Source organism: Anoplolepis gracilipes, chromosome 1 (assembly GCF_047496725.1).
Source record: "Anoplolepis gracilipes chromosome 1, ASM4749672v1, whole genome shotgun sequence".
NCBI lineage: Eukaryota > Metazoa > Arthropoda > Insecta > Hymenoptera > Formicidae > Anoplolepis > Anoplolepis gracilipes.
In genome coordinates this window covers 8,759,128-8,780,634 of record NC_132970.1, presented here as the reverse complement: position 1 = coordinate 8,780,634, position 21,507 = coordinate 8,759,128, and positions in this window count along the sequence as shown.

The window sequence follows — 21,507 nt, the reverse complement described above, 5'->3', positions numbered from 1 at the left end:
GAGAAACTTTTTTTGTTGAGCTTTATATATATATATATATATATATATATGTACATATGGGACAATGGGACCTTACAACGTGATACCAATCGATTCAATGAAACTTATTGTATCGATAGCTCATCATGTAAAGTGGTTTTGGGTAAAGGGATAAGATGCTCTTCAAGCGTTCGCGAGAAAATCGAAAACACTTTATCTACCTATAGAATAGAACATATTTTCGAAGAACGCGTGGCGCAGCGGCAGACTCGTACCGTGAACGTTGCTGGTTCGAATCTTGATGAGTAGACTTTTTTTTCAAAGTATATATTTTTTTTAATAAAATAGAATCTGTCAGACAAAATAAATACATATATATATATATATATAAATTTTAACATTTTTTATTATTATTACAAAATGCAATCTGTCAATTATTATTACAAATATATTTGTTATTATTACAAAAATGCATCTTTCTGTTTGCATTCTTTACGTAAAAAATTCGTTAATAGAATAGCTATATAGTAAAAGAAAATAAATGTAAATATTGATTTTGTAATATAAATGCTGATTTCTAATAAACAATAACAGTGAATAAATTGTTATCATTACCATCGTTATAGACAACGTAAATAAATGTAAAACATATTTTATTTTTTATTGTCAGTAGAAGTAGATGGAATAGTATATACATTGCAAGATGATAATTGTTATAGAAGCAAGCAAAGCAATAATTTACACGACAAAAAAACGCAGCTTTTATACGATGCGCAAGATGTGTGAATTATTGCTTTACTTGCTTCTATAACAATTATCATCCTGCAATGTATATACTATTCCATCTACTTCTACTGACAATAAAAAATAAAATATGTTTTACATTTATTTACGTTGTCTATAATGATGGTAATGATAACAATTTATTCGCTGTTATTGCTTATTAGAAATCAGCATTTATATTACACAATCAATATTTACATTTATTTTCTTTTACTATATAGCTATTCTATTAACGAATTTTCTAGGTAAAGAATGCAAACAGAAAGATGCATTTTTGTAATAATAACAAATATATTTATAATAATAATTGACAGATTGCATTTTGTAATAATAATGAAAAATGTTTAAATTTATATATATATGTATTTATTTTGTCTGACAGATTCTATTTTATTAAAAAAAAATATATACTTTGAAAAAAAAAAGTCTATTCATCAAGATTCGAACCAGCAACGTTCACGGTACGAGTCTGACACGCTGCCGCTGCACCACGCGCTCTTCGAAAATATGTTCTATTCCATAGGTAGATAAAGTGTTTTCGATTTTCTCGCGAACGCTTGAAGAGCATCTTATCCCTTTACCCAAAACCACTTTACATGATGAGCTATCGATACAATAAGTTTTATTGAATCGATTGGTATCAACGTCGTAAGATCCCCTTGTGAATGGTGTAGAGTAAGGAATGCAAAAATTTTATTAAATAAATTATCTCGAAAATGACTGAACGTTGCGTTCTATCGCTTCATTCGGATATTCCTCTAAAGTACTATATTATAAAAAAAGTTTATCAAAATCCGTGATACTAAGATTAATTACCGTCATTGATGTGCACTCGCGTCATTAATTTGGCTATATGACAAACAGTGTACATGTAATTTGCTTTTCTACTAGTAAAATAATGTTACCGTTTATTTCTTGACAATTTTCGTTTGCTTAGCCGCTTGCAGGATAAACGATAGTGTGTTGTATTGTGCCTCCTTCCATAAATCCGTTCATGATTATCGCACATTTCACTATTCACTTCACGCGTTTCCATAATATCACAAATGTTTTACAAATAATTATGAGAAAGCGATAATAAAAGACTTGACCTGTCTATTAGCTCGCTCGATTGTTTACTTTTCGCACGAAGATGTAATAAGATACGTATCCCGTGTCCCGCGTGACAAAAAACTTGCGCGGAAAGGCGGCGCGAAAAACGGCGAGTGTGTGTGTGCGCGTGTTTGTATGTATGTATGTATAAGATTAGTCAGTGTGCATCATTCGATCTGTGCTGCCGTACGATCAACATGTGAGTATCCAATATATACGTAAGTAGTAATAGTAAGATAAGTAAATAATATAATAATTTTTTTCATTTATTATATAAATAGGGCTGATAGCGATAAAAGGAGAATGAGAAAGGAGAGTGAGAAGGAGAAAGAGGAGCGAAGGATGAAGGAGGAAGATAAAAGAAGGGAATATGAGAGAAAGAAAGAGGAAGAGAGAAGAGAAAGAAAAAAAAGGAAGAGAAAGAACTAGAAGGAAGAAAAAAAAGGTTAATGTTATTACTTTGTTTTAGTTTCTTTTATTAATTAAAATTATGCAAACAAAACATTTAATAAAACGACATGATTTTATTATAGGAGACTGGAATCAGAGGAAAGAAGAAATAAGGAAAATGAAAGAGATGAAAGACAGGACAAAATGAGCATAGATGAGGAAGGGTACGAGAAAGAGGAGCAAAAAAAGAGGAAAAGAGGAGACAAGCAATTGAAGGAGAGAAATAAAAAGTATGTAACATTTTTTAATATAAAAAGTTTTAAAATTATTTGCATTGTTAATTTATTGTTTTCATCATTACGTTTTCTGTGTATATATAGTCACTATACATCGAAAGGTAAAAGAGGAGGATGGAGAGGAAATCGGAGAGAAGGATGGAGAGGAGGATGGAGAGGCGGAAGATGGAGAGGAGGATGGAGAGGACGAGGACGCGTTGGGGAGGGGGGATGGATGGCTTAGGCTCTCGCTTAGGCCCTGGATCGACAAGGCCTGTTTTTATTTTTAATTACTAATAAATTAATTATATATATACATGTTTATATATATATGTAATAAATAAGATTTATGTCATAAAATCTCATTATTTCTATTCCTATTCTGTTGCTTGGCATTGTGCAAGGGCCTCATTACGCGGGCCAAACGTTATTCCATAAAACGTGTGGGTAATCGCAGCCTATATGTCCTACGTTACCTACATGTTATCAACATATTACCTACACGTTACCCACATGTCAAAATTCTCATGCAGCGCCTCACTGCTATAAATCAATGAACTAAAAGGCGTGAAAAATGGTCTCGTAAGCGAGAAATGACAGCCCAATTTATGTTGCGACCTACGTCGTAATTATTTGCTTTTTGCTAGTGTTGTGATGTGCAACGTATTTATGAAACTTGTGAAAATGGACGGCTACCAAGCAGTGTGAGGAATAAACTGTGTAAAGTAAGATTTTCCTCTCCTTTCGACAGCTGTCAAATCGCCTATTTTTCCGCATTTCAAGGGTTCTTTTCAGACTCAATTTACAGTTATTTATCAATTGACAGGAGAAAGGATTACCAGCCGTCCATTTTTACAGGTGTGCTAAAGAGATTGGTAGTATTATTTTGTTGAAATATGTTTTTATTTACATGTCAGTCGCAATATAAATCAGGGTATCATTTCTCGCTTCTGACGTCAAGATTTCAATATGGCCGCGGTGACTACTCAGGAGCCTTAACGAACTCGCGTTCGCGGTGGTATGGGGCTCGTCTTGTTTCAGTTGACAAGAGCTTTCGCTAGAGCCATTCATACGATACTCCCCGAGTCTTCTCGGTAACCGATTTATATACCTTCTATCCCTACTCTGACTCCGCAACGGTAGGCAGTGAGTTCGAACCAATGAGAGGACTCGGTTCAATATCGGCACTCTCTATGGTCTGCGCTCTCGCCTGTGTCTCTGTGGTTTTTGATTCTATCCCCACCATGGCGTCGCCAAGTCGGTAGCGCGTCCGGACCAATCACAGCGCTCGGCCCATGAGCGGCACTCTTCATGGTCCGCGCTCTCGCCCTGGGTCGGTCGCTGTTTGTTATCCGCTTATTCAAATTTTTATTTTATTTTTATCTTATTTTGTATAATCTTAATTTAATAATAATACTATTGGAATGCATTAGGAATATATTGAACTGACTATCTGCGTTATCTTTATATATACAGCTCGAGAATAAAATCTTTTCTTATTTTTATGTAATTTGTTGTTGTTAATTATCTTTATCGGAAATTTTATTATTAATTTTTTATTATCTCTTGTCTGATTTCGTGACTAGTAAAGCATTTCAATTATAATTTCTCGCGCCAAACATTTTTATGTTCGCCGACTAAAGGCGGCACCCACCTCTTGTGGGACACTGACCGAGGTCGGCACCCATTCACCCGTGACGCTGGGCAAGGGACCCTTAGCAGGCAGTATCTCCCGAGTCAGGAGGCCCCTGGAATTTGCGATGGGCAGAAGTTGATTCATTTCCCCTAATAGGATTGTTCTTGCGGAATTCCTACCTGTTACCCATAGACTTCCACTGTCTTTTTTTTTAACGTAGGGGAAATGCATTACGCACCCCGAGGATCAGGAACTCTTCAGGGGTATGTGGGACTCTCCCACTCTACTCACTAAAACCTCTACAAGTGCCTACTCAGGCCTTTTGTGAGGAAGACGGGCCTCGCCAGCGGCACTATTCCGAACCTCTCCAAGCCTGAGTTTACCCCCCTTAGGGGGGAACTCTCTCACTCGGTGGCCCAGATGGTGTTGGGCCACATTTCTACACCTATTGCGGCGGAGTGTGCACCAATGCACCCCGCCGCCTTCCTCGGGGAAGGTTGGATGAAAGGAGACCCGGGATTCCCGTCCGAGTTCCCTTCTCTGCCCAGAGGGGGGAGGAGGCGGAGCTCACAATCAGGAGCGTACGCAACGCGTTCACTCATCGTGCGCACCTCCCTGTCTATTCGCGCCGCGAGATAAGTGTTCCGGAGGGGCGAGAGCGAGAGGAACACCTAAGTGTGCCCTCCCTTCTCCAACCGGTTCCCGTGGCGAGGGAGGCGAGGGGTATATTAAATATACCGACCCCGTGTTCACGGCCCCGGGCTCCCTTCCCCCCCACACACCCACCCCATCCCGACACCCATGGAGCGCCCGCCTAAGCGGAATGCCTGCGCGTCACCACGGGGAAGGAAAGATAGGGAAGGGGGAGGGACGTAGGAGGGGGACATCGGTTTGGCCGCCTTATGCCGTCCGTCCACGCTTCCGCTCACACTTCCCGAAGGAACGGAGTTCCTCCTCTGGTCCCGAGTGGGGCCAGTGTCAGGGAAAGAAAAGGGGGGTCTAAAGACCCGACATCCCCCCGTGCGGATTATCCGGCAGAGCCGGGTGGTGAATGGGCATCAAGTCCCCCGCCGGGCTTCCTCACCACCTCTCTCCACCCTCCCTTGCCGCCACTGTTTCTTTTCAATAGCGGGAGGGGGGGACCCCTGAGCGGCAAAACCCTCAGGGGTCGGGAACATAAGTTTCCTTTTCCCAGAGGGTGTGCAGCAAGGACATCTAAGTCCCCACAAAGGGGACATGAGGAGGGTTGTCCCCTACAACCAATTCTTTTGTGTCCTGGGCGGCCACATTGGAAGCATTTATCCCCCTTGTTCTGGGAGGACAGGCATCCACTCATCACATGCCCTACTACTAGGCAACGGTAGCACCTCACAGCAGGTGCTACCGCCGCCTTGGGGCGACGACGTGGTAGTGGGGTTACCCCGCCACCAACACAGTTGTTGTGTCCTCACTCATGAAGAGAGGACGTATGGGTCCATCCAGCCTTTCGGCGAAGAGCCCCACCTCCTCCCTGATTAAGCGCCGTAGCGCTTTCTCGTTAAGCGTCACCGCGCATGCGGGGGCGCCCACACTTGTCCCCTCTGTTTGAGCAGAGGCGTCCTTAATGGGAATTTTGGCGACCTGGTGTAGAGAAGGATTCGCGCACCAGTGCCGTCCCATAAGACTCTTCTTCAGGCCTGCCGTAAGTCTTCGGATCCTCTTCAAGAGGTCATCATAAAACGCCATGATCTGCCGAGTGCAATCATAGGTCTCAGATCTCTTATCGGGATGAAGTTCCTTAAGGAGAAACCGAAGCGTCGGCCGAACTCACGCGGTTTTGAGTGCCGCTTTGAAAGAACTAAAAAAGTATTACCAACGCAGTCGGCATAAGAGTGAGCGAGGCAGCAATAGAAGCGAGCGAGACAGTAATAGGAGCGAGCGAGAGGCGAATAGCAGCGTGCAAGGAAAGGCTCGAGCCTCGAGTTTTCTCTGCCAGCTTCTATGCCTCTCTCGCTCGCTCCTATTACTGTCTCGCTCGCTGTTATTACTGTTTCCCTCGTTCCTATTATTGTCTTGCTCGCTTCTATTATCGTCTCTTTCGTTCGCTCGCAAAGAGATATTTGTTGTGTGGTAATAGTACACACTGATGCGTAATCTTTGTACATGTGTCGTTTCTAATTGTTATAAAGAAACGACTTTTTTTCTCGACTAAAATTCCGTCGCAAGGCTGAACGTCATGTAGAGGCTAATAGGCATGTACAAAATGTGTGTAAACAAATTAAATTTGAAAAATATATGTATATAATATAAACATCTAATGTAATATACTTATTTTTATATCTATATAATAAATATAAATAAATTGTTGAACTTTTTCTTTTATAAATGTATAGTATTTTTATATATATATATATATATATATATATGAGGATGGCAGAAGGCAAGGTGTGATTGATTCGAGATGGGAAGGCAGGCAGATCGAGATATTGATGTCAAGAGGTGTGAGCGGACGGGATAAGGCGCACACGTAGTGACAGATTGAGAGGAGAGTAGAGAGGATAAGGGTGCGAGAGTGGAGTGAAGGAAGAAAAGTGAGAAAGAAAAGAGAAAAAAGTGAAAGGAGAGATGGAGGAGATGAGAGGGATAAGGAGTTATGTGAGAGAGATGAAGGAGAGCATGACGAAGATCCACGATGAGCGGGAGAGTAGGAAGGAGGGCAAGGGAAGAAAGGCGGAAGATAGAAAGGAGGGAGATAAAGGAGGCTATAATGGAGAGAAGCGTGGGTGATGACAGGTGGAGGTTATGTGCGGACAATGAATGGGCAGGGAGAAGGGAAACGAGTGAAGAGGAATGCAGAGAAGGAGGGAAGGGAAGAGGAGGATAGAGGAAGAAGAGGAAAGAAGAACGGGGGAATGGCAAGGGGGAAGAGGGAAGAGGAAAGAAGAAAAAGGAGAAGAGGAGAGAAGGAGAGGACGGTTAGGAGAGGGATGGGAGGAGAGAGAAGGTGATGACAAGGTGAAAGGGTTGAGAAGAGGATCAAGGGAGGAAGAGGAGAACAGCCCAGCTTAGAGGAGAGAGAGGAGAGGGAAACTGGAAGAGAAAAGAGGAGACGATTAAGGGAGAGGAGAGACAGAGAGAGCAGAGAGAAAGAGAGAGGGAGAAGAGGCGAGAGAGGAGAGGAAAGGGGGAGCGAGAGTAGCGGAAGAGAGGAAGGGGAGAAAGGGTAGAGAGAACGGGTCGTGAGGGAGGGAGAGGAAATTAGTATGTAAGGGTCGCAAAATGGCCAGGGTCGCGGAGGAGGAGATTGAGGCTAAGAAGAGGAAAGGGTGTAGAAAGAGGTATAGAACACCAGGCATTTAGTAAAGGAGTTTCAAGTTAAGGAATGGGAGAGAGAGAGAGGGAGAAAGAGAGAGAGAGAGAGGGGTGAGAGGAGAGTGAAAGAGGGAGAGAGAAAGGGGGAGAGAGAGAGAAAAAGAACGGGTTATGAGAAAGAGACGTTTCTTTTAGATATGGGAAATGAAGGGGGAAGGAAAGGATAGAGGCGAGAAAGGGCGAGAGGAGAGAGAGGGGCGTAGGGGTAGGGAGTGGGATTTTTTAAAATGTAAAGTCGCTCAAGGCCAGGATCGCGTTGGGGGATTTAAAAAATGTATTTGTGTATATATGAGAGTGACAATGCGAGGAGGGATGAGGTCTAGGTATCTAGGAATTTGTGAACATGTAGAGAAGTTATGGTGTGTGTGTGCGAACCTCGGGGGACGAAGTCGCTGGGGATAGCCACGGGGACCCCCGAGGGGGTGATGTAGGAGAATGGTTAAATAAGGAGATGATGTAAAAATTGTAATCCTAAGAGGATCAATTGAATAAATATCTATCTATATATATATATATATATATATTTGTGAAATAAATATTTTATCATACTTGATATCTCTTAGCACTTTACACACGTCTACTTCATCTTGTAGGTGGCTTCATTATATCATGGCTTTGCATATGCAAAATATGCAATAAGTAGTGCATAATGTAGTAACTAAATATGTTACAATATTTTTTGAGAAATATGTATATATAATACATATCTAATGTCTACACTTTTCTTATTTTTATCTGTATGTAATATAAATAAAAATAAATTGTCTATTAGAAATACAATTAGATATTGAATATAAAATTATGCTTTTTTTGTATTTTATACCATAATGAATGAAATTTTAAAACATATTTTTATAATAACATTCAATATACATATTATATAAATACATATATTTATTATTATTGTAAATACACGTATTCATAACTTTTTTTACACACATTATGGTATAAAATACAAAAAAGAGATAATTATATACTCAATACCTAATATGTATTATAAATAATAAACAATTTATTTGCACTTATTACATACAGATAAAAATAAGAAAAGTATATGATATTAGATATACATAGTATTACATACACATATATATTTCTCAAATTAAACATTGTAGCATATTTAGTTCCTATTTATTGCATGTTTGGCATATGCAAAACCATGATATAATAAAGTTATATACAAGATGAAGTAGACATGTGCAAAGTGTCTAAGAGATATCAAATATGATAAAATATTTATTTCACAAATATATATAATACTATACATTTATAAAATTAAAGAAAAAGTTTAACAATTTATTTGTATTTATTATATAGAGATAAAAATAAGTATATAATATTAGATGTACAATGTTATATACATATAATTCTTAAATAATTAAATATTTTGTTTATATTTATTGCACACATTTTGCATGACAATTCCTCTCGCACATGGCTTTGCATGACAATAATTTTGGTCGAACAAAGAAATGCAACAGAATATGAATATATCATTTGACATATATACATATGGAACGTCAATGTGTAATTAATAAAAAGAAACGTATAATGCCAGTACACGTTAGATCGCTCCTGGCTTTATATATAACATATATAATATAAAATATATTTATAGAATATTTTATATATAGAATAGGCGCTTTTCATCGCCCATTCTCGTAAGACGCAACCATAATGTATGTATTATTTTCGTCTCTCCGAGTACAAAGAAATCAATAATATTGAAGCGTCTTTTTTCAATGATTCATTGGATTACCATTTTGGAAAAGGCGACAATCCATTTTCTGCTACAACATTAAGAAAATGTTGCCTCATGTATTTCACACGATCGGAATATTTCTCGTTAGAAGGATTTCCTTCTAATGCTACTGCTGTGGCGAAAGCTGCAGCATAAATTCCACAACATATGCCATCAGGTTGTACTTGAACCTTTGCAAATATTATCATTTGCACTTAATTGTGGATAACGACGATCAATGTAATTTTTTTCTTTAGACGCCAATTTATCGTATGTACAACCAGGTAAACTGTCGTACACTCGAAGCTTGGTGCTGTCAAAAAATATACATCGCCAGTGATCACTACAATTTCCTCTAATAATTTGTAAGCTTTTGTCGCTATGACTTGCTTCAATTAAATGAGGATATTCTAAATATAGCACTTTGTGTTTTAAAATGAGATTTATTTCTTACGACGCGTAAAAATTGGTCCAATAATTCGTCGTTTAGTTTGCAACGTACAGATAATACATTGTCCCTTACTAAATTAATAACCCAGTAAAATGGAATTTTTTTTAAGAAATAATTGAACAAATGCTGTAATTTCGTGGAAAGGTGTGTTTTGGGGTGCTTTTTGACATATCAAAAGTCCCCATGCGTGGAAGCTAAGAAAAACTCACAGTAGTGACAAAAAGGTCCAATAAAACGGTTTTTCATAAATAATTCGAAAAGTATCAAGTTTACGAGCAAAAACATGACTATCAAAATTGTAGCTAATAAAATTCTGCACAATTTGATTTTTTATAGAATTCCGTACAACCAATAGAAGCCGAGATAGAATTTTTTAAAATATGGGTCATTTTGCGACGCGACGAAAACGCGTTCGCGCGTTGTGCTTTTTTCGTTAATATCTCGACAATGGCTATTTGTATCGCAAAATCGTTTAAATGAAAATTGTGGAGCACTAAATTGCGAATAATTGCGTTTTTTTTATTCTTGTGCGATCGATATTTGGGGAGATACGAATATTTAAAACTTTTTGAGTGCGCTGTTAGTGGCTAAAACTACAATTTTCGTTTATATTTAGTTTATATTATTTCAGTTTATATTTATACTTTTAAAATTTTTTAAAATATAAAATTATAAAGATATCTGAAGAAGCGATAAATAATTAAAATCTGCATCGACATTTTTGCTAGAAAAAATTATTCTCAAATTTTCTACTAAAGTTATGTTTACCATTTTCTGGTATAATTTTAAAATATATAAATTTAATTTTATAACGTACGAACAATTATGACGCTTTGAAAAAGATAGTATTATTGTATTTTTCGGTATTTTTGTAATTTTTTCTTATGCAAGTACATTTAAAAAAGTTTCGAATGAAAAAAGTGTTCAGTATCAATTGTATTTATGATCAGCTTACTGCTGACTTATTCTTTTGTGAATTATTGAATTGAACGCATGCGCACTGATATCGGCAACCATGTGACACGGTGTAATGTAACATGATCGCGGAGCGCGGCGCGGCGGCTCGCGATTCATGTCTTCATGTTTGTTCGTGGGCCGCTGCCTGCAGCCCCTACCACGCCGTCAGGCACACACACAACGAAGGAGTCGTGTACGTGTGGCGCTCGTACACGACTCCTTCGTTATGTGTGTGCCTGACGACGTGGTGGGGGCTGCAGGCAGCGGCCCAAAACTGGCTATTGTTCGTGATCAATTTGTGTACGACACGTGAACGGGAAACATCGCAATCGAATCGCACAGACGATATCCACAGAACACTATATGTGAAAAAGAAGACGTACAAGGATGGATACAACAGTGAGTAAAGTTATATTAATTTAAAAATCTCAATTTTAATATCTAAATTTTTGGTTGTAAGATTGTATTATTAAACTCTGTGTTTGTCTAATTAAAAAACGGCTTTCTTTGATTCGAAAATTATTTTGTAAAACTGAGTTTATATTATCAAACTGAGCTTTAGAACTACGTAAATTTCATATCATTGCAAACATTATTTTTGGAATCAGATTTTAATAATGTGTAATTCATAAATTCGTGTAGCTCATTTTGAGATTCGTATCGGTACCATTCAATAAAAGATATTTTATCGTTGTTGAATCTCACGAATTATGCGAATACAAGTATTCCGATATTGCATACGTAGCTCGATTAGTATTCAGAAGTTAATATTTTGTGATTGAATTAAAAAATATGTAATTACATAATATTCTTTAATTTAATGACAAAATATTATTGACTTCTAAATACTAATCGAGTTGCGTATTGCGTATATAATATCGAAATACTTGTATTCACATAATTCGTGAGATTTGATTGTATAGTAAAAACGCACGAGCGATTTACGACAATTTTAACTTGATTGCGAGTGTAATAAAGTGATTTTTTTTCAGAACACAGTGTCAACAACACTGCCGACAACGACGTCGACGGTAACAACGTCGTGATGATGACACCTATGGGAGTGATGTCGACAGCGGCATCGACTCCAACAACGGAGAAGGCGACAGAACCGGCCTCGATGACAGCATCGACGACAACATCGACGTCGACGACAGCGTCGACATCGACGACAGCGTTGACGTCCACTATGCTAATGTTAAATGTGAGTATTAAATTTTATAAAATTATTAAATTTATGTTAAATTATATATTAAATTATATTAAAAATTATATATATATATATATATATATATTTAGAAACTACATATATACACACACGCATACATATATACAAAATTTATAATAATATAATATATAAATAATATATAAAAAATAATAAACACAGTAAGTTACATAAACTTGCTACCTTAATATATATATATATATATATATATATATATATATATATATATATACCTTAATATATATAAGTAAGTAAGAAAAAGACAATAGGAACGAGGAGATATACATATATATATATATATATATATATATATATATATATATATATATATATATATATATATATACATTATATATGCAACCCGCTGCAGAAATCATAATGCATAGATATTTTAAAGGCAAATTATAATGACCTGACAAGAACTTTTCGAGGCTCAGACAGCACTTATGTGATTAATTAGAACCAATATTAATTAAAAGGGATCACTCATGATATATATATATATATATATATATATATATATATATATATATATATTATAGCGAAAATAATATAAAGATCTCATATAGAATTTATAAACGAACAAAGCTCTGGAAAATAACGAAAGTTAAAGATAATAAATGACAGTCACACGCGAATATATACGACTAATTAATTAACTTCTAGTTATACAAGGTATCTGAAATAACTTGACTACGATAATATTCTTAAAACTCCTTTATTATTTTATTGGATATGAACGATAATTACAGTACACATAATTAACAAAATGATCATATCTATATACACAGTGGTACAATTACACACAAATCATACACTACATAAACAAAGTATAAACGCATAACGAACATCATGAAATAATTACATAGATACATACTCCATAATATGCACACCACATAATTATATAACAATAGTCACCTCGTATACCCGGTGATATGATAATACACACGTTACAGAAATGCTATAAACTTATCATTTACACAATGCTTAATCAGTATCCGATTATTATAGACATATCCACCCAGTAACGCATAAATACACGCATCCTATAAATAATTTATATACACGGTGACGCATTAGTACGCATAATTGACACGTATTCTCAATAAACCTATTATAAACTTATTGCAGGCATACTTATTATAATAACACACATAATCAACAGATCATATACATGGTGATACAATAGTGCGCGGATCTTATAGCTAATTCATACATATTCTATACATATTATTTAAATTATACACTCAATCTCTCACAATATAAACTTATTCCAAATTTATGCGTTTATACACACCGACACACATCTCATCAACTCATTGTAAATATACCACGAGATATTACATATGCCTTTATACGATTATTACTAGCTTATACTAATATACATATATACATATAGTCGATAGCAAGTTTAATATCATCTAAGCATTATAATTTACCAGTATCATCATGCGACATTGTAAATTAATGTAATTAATAAGTTAATTAGCGAAAACGCCTCGACCGTTACAATTATTTAAGTTTGACGCTATGACATAATGCAGCGATAAATAAGCAATCGTATAAGCTATTGTAACATTAGTAATAATTGTGACATACTTAGAAATTAACGATACAAATATTAATAAGATGCTAGTCTCGAAGCTTCTAGAACATTCGAGAACCGTCGAATCACGTGAAAATTTTCGACAAACACCGTGACCATCTACTATTGCCCGGCGCGTGATATCTGAAACAAACAAGCGTGACCAGGATCGGACCAGCTTGCGTGCGCTTCAATTCGGAAAGGTGGGAGCCCTCAGCGACCACGGATATATAAGCGGAAGCACCGTTCGCTCAACATCATTATTCGTTTTCACGATTCACTTCGTAAAAGCTCACAGTATCAGTCGTATTATACTCAGTATTACATCGTCGAGTCAGTGCAGTATATCTCATTATTCGGTATTATTCCGACAGTATCATTAATTTATAGAGACTTCGAGACTAGCATATCGCGAGTATTAATAATTAGCTTTCGTTTTCTCGCGTTACCATGCATTTACGCTAAATTATTCGCTATAAACTTATTCTTGATTAAATATTTCTACCTTCACTACTATATTTCTGTTCTTTTCTTCGATTTTCTTTGCGCTCACAATGCTCATTAGTTTTTCTTTATCGCGTTCAATTATCTTTTACTTTAATTTTCGTTTGCAGCAAATCTACATCTATCAACAATATACATATTACATATTTTCTTTTTCCGACAACCGGATTATTATTAGCGATTCCTATATAATAACGTTTACGCGTTTGAAACCTGTCCACGCATGAAACTATATTCAAGGAAAAGTTCGATTAGTTAATACTATAACTTTAATAACATTGTAGATCTACACATCCATATACCTGCGTGACAATGTTGTTCGCTCAGTGTTTCTTGTAACATATAATAGTTTAGTGAAGTGAGTACGTTATCGTTACTATTAAGATATATTTGTGTAATTACTAGTCATATCGTATACGTGTAATTTACTCGAAATATACTTGTGTCAGTTCGCGGCCCCTGCCCATTTCGGGTGTCACTCATCTTCGCGGTGTCAATTCTTCACGCCGTTAATCCCTCGTGTCAGCATACCTATAAATATCAGGACAAGCTTTATGCTCAAATTTTCGATACTGAAATTATCGGGCAAATTAGTGCTACTTATCTGACGAGGTCCTTCTTTCACGCCTACATCGGGCTTTCTCGTTCATCCTGCATCGGTGCGCACCTCCTCCAGGACAACCTTATATTATATATATATTTTTTTTTCTTCTTTCTCCTTATCCACTCACCTCTGGCAAGGTTCGCGACGTCAGCCTTAACATACCCGGAGCCTCAGATATCTGTAATATATAATTGAAGAGATTATTATTTTATTCGGACGTCTTCTTATGGAGTACTATTAGACAGAGCGTTAACCATCCTTACCTACACTGTAGTACGCCTCCATCAGGGCAACCTACATCCTTCTTTCGTAGCGCGCCTCTTTCAGGGCCGTTCTGCCTTCTTCCTTCGTAGCGTGCCTCTTTCAGGGTTGCACTACCTCTATCTATGTTGCGCGCCTCTTTCAGGGCGAATGACTCTCATCCCTGAGGAGCGCCTCTTTCAGGGCGTCTCTCACAATTCCTCCGATCGCTCTACTGGTCTAGAAAATAAAATAAATAGATATTAGTAACAGTAAATTAAAATAAATTTACCAAGGCTCACCCTGTCCCCGTATTTCGTCAGATAAAGACAAGTCAATGCGCTTAGTAAATTAAACTAAATCATCTACGCTTTTCGTTATCGGTTACCGTAAACCTCCCCCCCCTTTTTTTTGGTCTCATCATCTTTCACTTTATCACCCTTAAGGTCTGTCTATAATTCGCCGCGTATATAAGCATGGAATTAATAGTAATTTCGCTTACCACCTAATGAATGCCGTCCGTGGCCCGTGCTGCTTCCGACCATAGATTTCGGGACTGCACAGCCGAAGGTCGTATCCTCACAACCCTTCGGCCGAGTACGAATCCTACCGGCCGCCGAAACGCCTACCGGCATAACCCTTAATTCTCGTTCTTAGCTTAGTGTTACATCAAGCGGGGTTGCGGCTCCTAAGAGTGGTCGGACTCTTCGCCTGACCGGTCGCGTATTTCAGAAGCTAAGCTTCTGGGGATCCCCGCGACTAGGCTTATCCGGACGATGGATGTTTTCCCTTACCAAAGGCGAAGTAATAGGGATATGGCGGTAGTGTTACCGTGTATATAATGTTGCGGCAGTATCAAACGAAAAGAGAAATGGCGATTACCGACTAAGGGAAGTCGCATGATGTAAACTCCTCGGGAATGGTTCCGCTAACGAAGACTTTAATAAGGTCCACTAACGAATAGTAATAGATGTTTCTATTTCTCAAACCTCTGAGGAAGTCGGCGTAAGTGTTAACGCACCGGTCGCAGTCGAACGAAAAAAACTCTGCTAGATTACGAGAGCAGGCCGTGCAATACACGCCGGAATAGCGCGTACTATCGATCGCGAGGTGTACGTTGAAGTACGCGTAAGAATCTCTGTCGATATCGGAATTTACAAGGCAAGATGCGCAATACGGGGTAAGTTCTAATTTGTGAGCGAATCCCGAGATGTAGATGCAACGGACGTTTTCTAATCGGTGACGCGCTTCGACTGGGGGAGGGGTGGGGTGCCCCTTCTGTGTGGGGCGCAGTTGTCCGTAATACATGTAGGTGTGTTGTCAATAAGTTATGGTTAAATACTATTATTGTTATTGCTCGTATAAAGCGTTGTTATTAGTCGTGGTCAGAATAAGAAGGGAGTACAAATAATTGAATAACGAGAGATAGGTTTTTTATATTTATTCAGTTTAAATATTAATTGTTTACAACTTAATGTATAAAATAAAACGCGCGTTATACAATATTTGAAACGAGTATTAATTTGGAAGCAAGTATTATTTTCGGGAAAATCTCGACAAGAGAGAGAGTGGTCAACGCGAAACGCAGGAAATAAAAAAAAAAGGGTCGGTCGTAAACCGGCCTCGGCAGCGCGGAGCGAAAATACTATTTTGAAAGGGTTTAGCTGAAGGCGAGCTGGCCCAAGCGAAACGCAGGAAGCAAAAAAAAAAAGGGTCGGTCGTAAAAGTATAGGCACGAGAAAACTCTGGGTTTTCCAAGCTTCGTATTTTAAGTAACGCTGCTACGAAATATTGTTAAATTTCGTTCCGCGTAATATTAATCTATTATTATCGGTTGTTCCGCGGAACCCCAGTGCTCGGGGGTGAAACATCCGTAATTTAGGTATAATATTTCGTCGCGTATCTGGAGGTAGCGGGTCTTCCTCGGATCTCCCGATACGTAATTCGCGGGCGGCAGAGGGGAGAACAGTAGCTGCGTGTCCAACGGTATCAGTTTGCGCGGCCACGGAAAATATCCCATAGACTTTATGCGGATGTCCGTCCTTAGAGGTTTGACCTGCTTTGTTCGTAGCGCCGGGTTAAAGTACGCCTCGTATTCTAAGTCAAAATATAGACGATCCGTCCCGAGGAATTCACTATCCGCTTCATTGACGGGGGCGTATTTGTATTCGTAATATAAGCGTCGCGCGTGGAATTTGTGTCCGCCTCTTCTTATTTTTGGCATCTACAAAAAGATCAAATTAGTTTCGCGTGTTCGCTGGGTTCGACCATTGGTTTTGAGGTAGGGAGGTGGCATGTGCAGAATATTAGCACGATGCTATCAGGAGAAGGTATAAGTTTGGTCTTAGGGTAGGAGTGCCGTATGTACAGAGTATTAGCACGATATCGGCTGGGTAGGAGTAGTAACGAGCGTGCAATTGTTTGCACCGCTACGTCGCTGATTTGGTTAATGGTCGAAACCAGGTCTGTTGCGGGTCGGATTAAAATTTAATATGACGCCGAACGTAGAAAATGCGGACTGGGTTCAGGTACGTTTCGGTATTAATGCACAATGAGATTTCGTAAATATATGTATATTTTGACTAAACTTACATTGGATGGTTACAGTGGTGACGCGTGAATATGAATCGGAAAGCTATCGGCGCGGAGAACTGACGCAGGGTGTACGGACGTAGTATAATGAAGTAACGATAATAGGCGCTCGCGTGAGGTAGAATGACGTTGAAATGGAACTATATGGAATAAGATCGCGTACTGAGATGGAAACGAATGTGGATATGGAAAGCGTGTTGACTTGGAAATGGAATCGCGTATAGAAATAGAATTTCAAGGATGAGGAGCACTTCTAGAGAGAGAAGTGCATCGCTCAGAGTCTCGAATTGATGTGTCGATTTTTGGGACTGTTTCGAGGTCCTTCGGTTTGTGCGGGTCATGATTGAAAAGTGGGGTGGACGCGTAGGAAGGGTTATCTAAGGGTTCGGAGTAGCGGGAGAGTCTTATGGTGGTGGGAGAACAGCTATTTTATGATTAACGTTTTGTACTGTCGGCTAGAGTCGGTCACGGTTATAATGGGTAACTTGTCTTAGTGAATAACTTATCGGCTAAAATGTAGTCGGTAACTTGTCGTTTGGCTTTATATTATAAGTTTAGTGTTTCTTAAAAGTAAATGAGAAAAATTTTGGTGCCGGGACGTAACATTAGTCGTCCATTCGTCCTGTAAGATATAAGTGTACATATACGTTTAACATAAAATAATAATAAACATACAAAAATTAGTTATATGTAATCAACCTGTATTCATTGTCCACTCACTTCACATCCTCCTCATTATCCATTACGTCCCGACCGCCAGCTTCCGGTGCACCGCTACGTTGATCGTGACAGGTTTACCGCTCGGCCACCGCGATCCGCGTACACCAATCACCGCAACCGCACCTCGCTCGCGGACCAGAACGTAACAGCGAAGTGATGGCGTTGTGGAACGCGTCCGGTGCGGCGAGTTCCGGCGTACGGCTCTTCGGTGGAGTGCGGGTGAAGTACCCGATGGACGTCGGGTCTTGTCCGACCGGTGCGGCGACCGACGTTGGGCCTGACAGATACGAGCCACCTAGGTAGAGTGACCTCATGAGTCGCTTCAGTTGGTGCGCGCGGCCAGATCGACGTGAACGAACCATGACGGCGCTAGGAAGGTAAGCGAAATTACCATCAATTCCATGTTTGAATACGCGGCGAATTATAGGCAGACTTTAAGTATGATAATGCGAATGACGACGAGAACAAAAAAAAAGATTTATGGTGACTGCGGAAGAAACGTGTAATAAAATTAGTTCATTTTACTAGGCGCGTCGACTTGACTTCATCTGACAAAGAACAAGGATAGGATGAGCCTTGGTGAATTTATTTTAATTTACTTTTACTAATGTCTATTTATTTTATTTTTCAACCCGGCGGAGTGAGCGGAGGAATTGTGCGAGACGCTCTGAAAGAGGCGCGCAACATAGATAGAGGTAGAGCAGCCCTGAAAGAGGCGCGCTACGAAGGAGGAAGACAGAACGGCCCTGAAAGAGGCGCGCTGCTAGAAAAAGGATGTAGAATCGCCCTAAAAGAGGCGCGCTACACGCTAGGAGGCGGAATGCCCTGAAAGAGGCGCGCAACATAGATAGAGGTAGAGCAGCCCTGAAAGAGGCGCGCTACGAAGGAGGAAGACAGAACGGCCCTGAAAGAGGCGCGCTGCTAAAAAAAGGATGTAGAGTCGCCCTAAAAGAGGCGCGCTACACGCTAGGAGGCGGAATGCCCTGAAAGAGGCGCGCAACATAGATAGAGGTAGAGCAGCCCTGAAAGAGGTGCGCTACGAAGGAGGAAGACAGAACGGCCTTGAAAGAGGCGCGCTGGTAAAAAAAGAATGTAGAGTCACCCTGAAAGAGGCGCGCTACGGTGTAGGTGTAGGTGAGGATAGATAACGCTCTCCGTCTACTAACACTAATAATATCCCGTGATGTCCGTATAAAGTGCTAATCTCTTCAATTGTCTATTTCAGGTATCAAAGGTCTAGGTATGTCAAGGCTGACGTCGTGAACCTTGCCAAAGGCGAGCGGATATGGAACACAAGAACCCCCTGGAAGAGGTGCGCACCGACGCAGGATCAACAGAACGCCCTGAAAGAAGCGCGCGTCGACGCAGGAAGAATGAAAGAGCCTGATGTAGGCGTAAAGGAAGGATGAGCTCGTCAGATAAGTATCACTAATTTGCTAGATAATTTCCTGTATCAAATTTAAAATATAATGCTTGTCCTGATATTTACAGGTATACTGGTACAAGGTATAATAATTAACGACGCGAGGAATTGACACCGCGAAGATGAGACACCCAAAATGGGAAAGGGGGCCGCGAACTAATGCAGGTATGTATATTTCAACTAGATTACACGTGCACGATATGACTAATAATTACACATGTATCTTAATAGTAACGATAAACGTACTCACTTCACTAAATTATTCTATGTTACAGGAAGATAATAGGCGAACAACACTGCCACGCAGGTTAGGTTATACACTGGATATATGGATCTGCGATGTTATCAAAATTATAATATTAATTAACTGAATTTTACTCTAAGTATAATTACACTCGCGTATAGATTTCGGGCGCGTAATTGCCATATAAGAAATAGCAATAGTAATCGAAATTTCAAAGAGATGTGAAAAAGATATAATGTATATTGTTTATAAATGTAAATTCACTGCGAATGAAAGTTAAAATAGAATGTAATTAAATACGAAAGAGAAAAATTATTGTACAAAGTGAGCGTAACGAAGATTAACGAAAGGAAAAATATGTACGATAATGAACGTAGAGATATTTAATACGATTGAAATTTTAATAATAAAGATGTATTTAATCAAAGATAAATTGGTAACAAAACGGAATAACGTAGCGTAAATATACGGTAAATATACAAAAACGAAAACTAACTGTCGAAATTAATATTTGTGTAAGATGTAAACTGATCGCGATATGCTAGTCTCGAAGTTACTACCGAATGACTGTCTGAATACTGTCTGATACTGAATGATCTGATCAATTGTCTGAACGATACAGAATGATGAGCGAACGGTGCTCCCGCTTATATACCTGTGGGCGCTAAGGGCTCTCACCTTTCCAATTTGAAGCGCGCGCAAGCTGGTCCGGTCACACTTGTTTGTTCCAGGTATCACGCATCGGGTAATAGTAGGCGGTCACGGTGTTTGTCAAAATTTTCACGTGATTCGATGGTTCTCGGATGTTCTAGAAACTTCGAGAGTCGCAGCTTATTATAATATTTGTATCGTTAATTTCTATGTGTATCGCAATTATTATTAATGTTACGATAGCTTAGTTGATTGCTTACGTATTGCCGCATTATGCCATAGTGTTAAACTTAAATAATTATAATGATAATAAGGCGGTTCGCTAATTAAACTTATTAATTATTACTAAATTATTATTAAATTATAGTGACTCGCAATAATATTTGTACATTATAATGTTTAAATTAATCTGGAGACATTAAACGCTGTTAATTATGTGTATAGTAATATAGATAAGCTTATGATAAATATAATAATAATTATATAATTGTGTATATGATATATTTACAATGAGTAGATGCGAAGTGTATTAGTGTGTAACGCATAAATTTGTAAAAAGTTTATATTGTTACAGATTAAGTATATAATTTAAATAATGTGTGTGGAATATGTATGAATTAGCTATAAGAGGCGTGTACTATTGTGTCACCATGTATATGGTACATCTATTATATGTTTGTTATTATACATAAATATGCTTGCGGGAGAGAGGGTAAAGATGGCGGACGGAAAGGATGGGCGAGTAAGAGTTCGGAGTGTTTTTTGATGTTTTTATAAGGATAGAGAAAACGGAAAGTGGAAAGGAAGGGCAGATGGGAAAGCAGAAGGACAGTGTAGTGAGAGAAAGTGGAGTGGAGGAGAAGGTCAAACAGAGAAAAGAGATGTAAGGACGGGAAAGTTGGAACGTGATGATGGAGAAGGAAGACGTGGAAGATTTGGGAGGCGAAGGTACAGAAGAGCAGAATAACGAATTGAGGTTTAGGAAGTAAAGAAGAAGGAGAGGAAGGAGTAGCAGGGGGAGGGACGACAGCGGAGGAAGAGAAGGCGGATATGAAAGAGAGGAA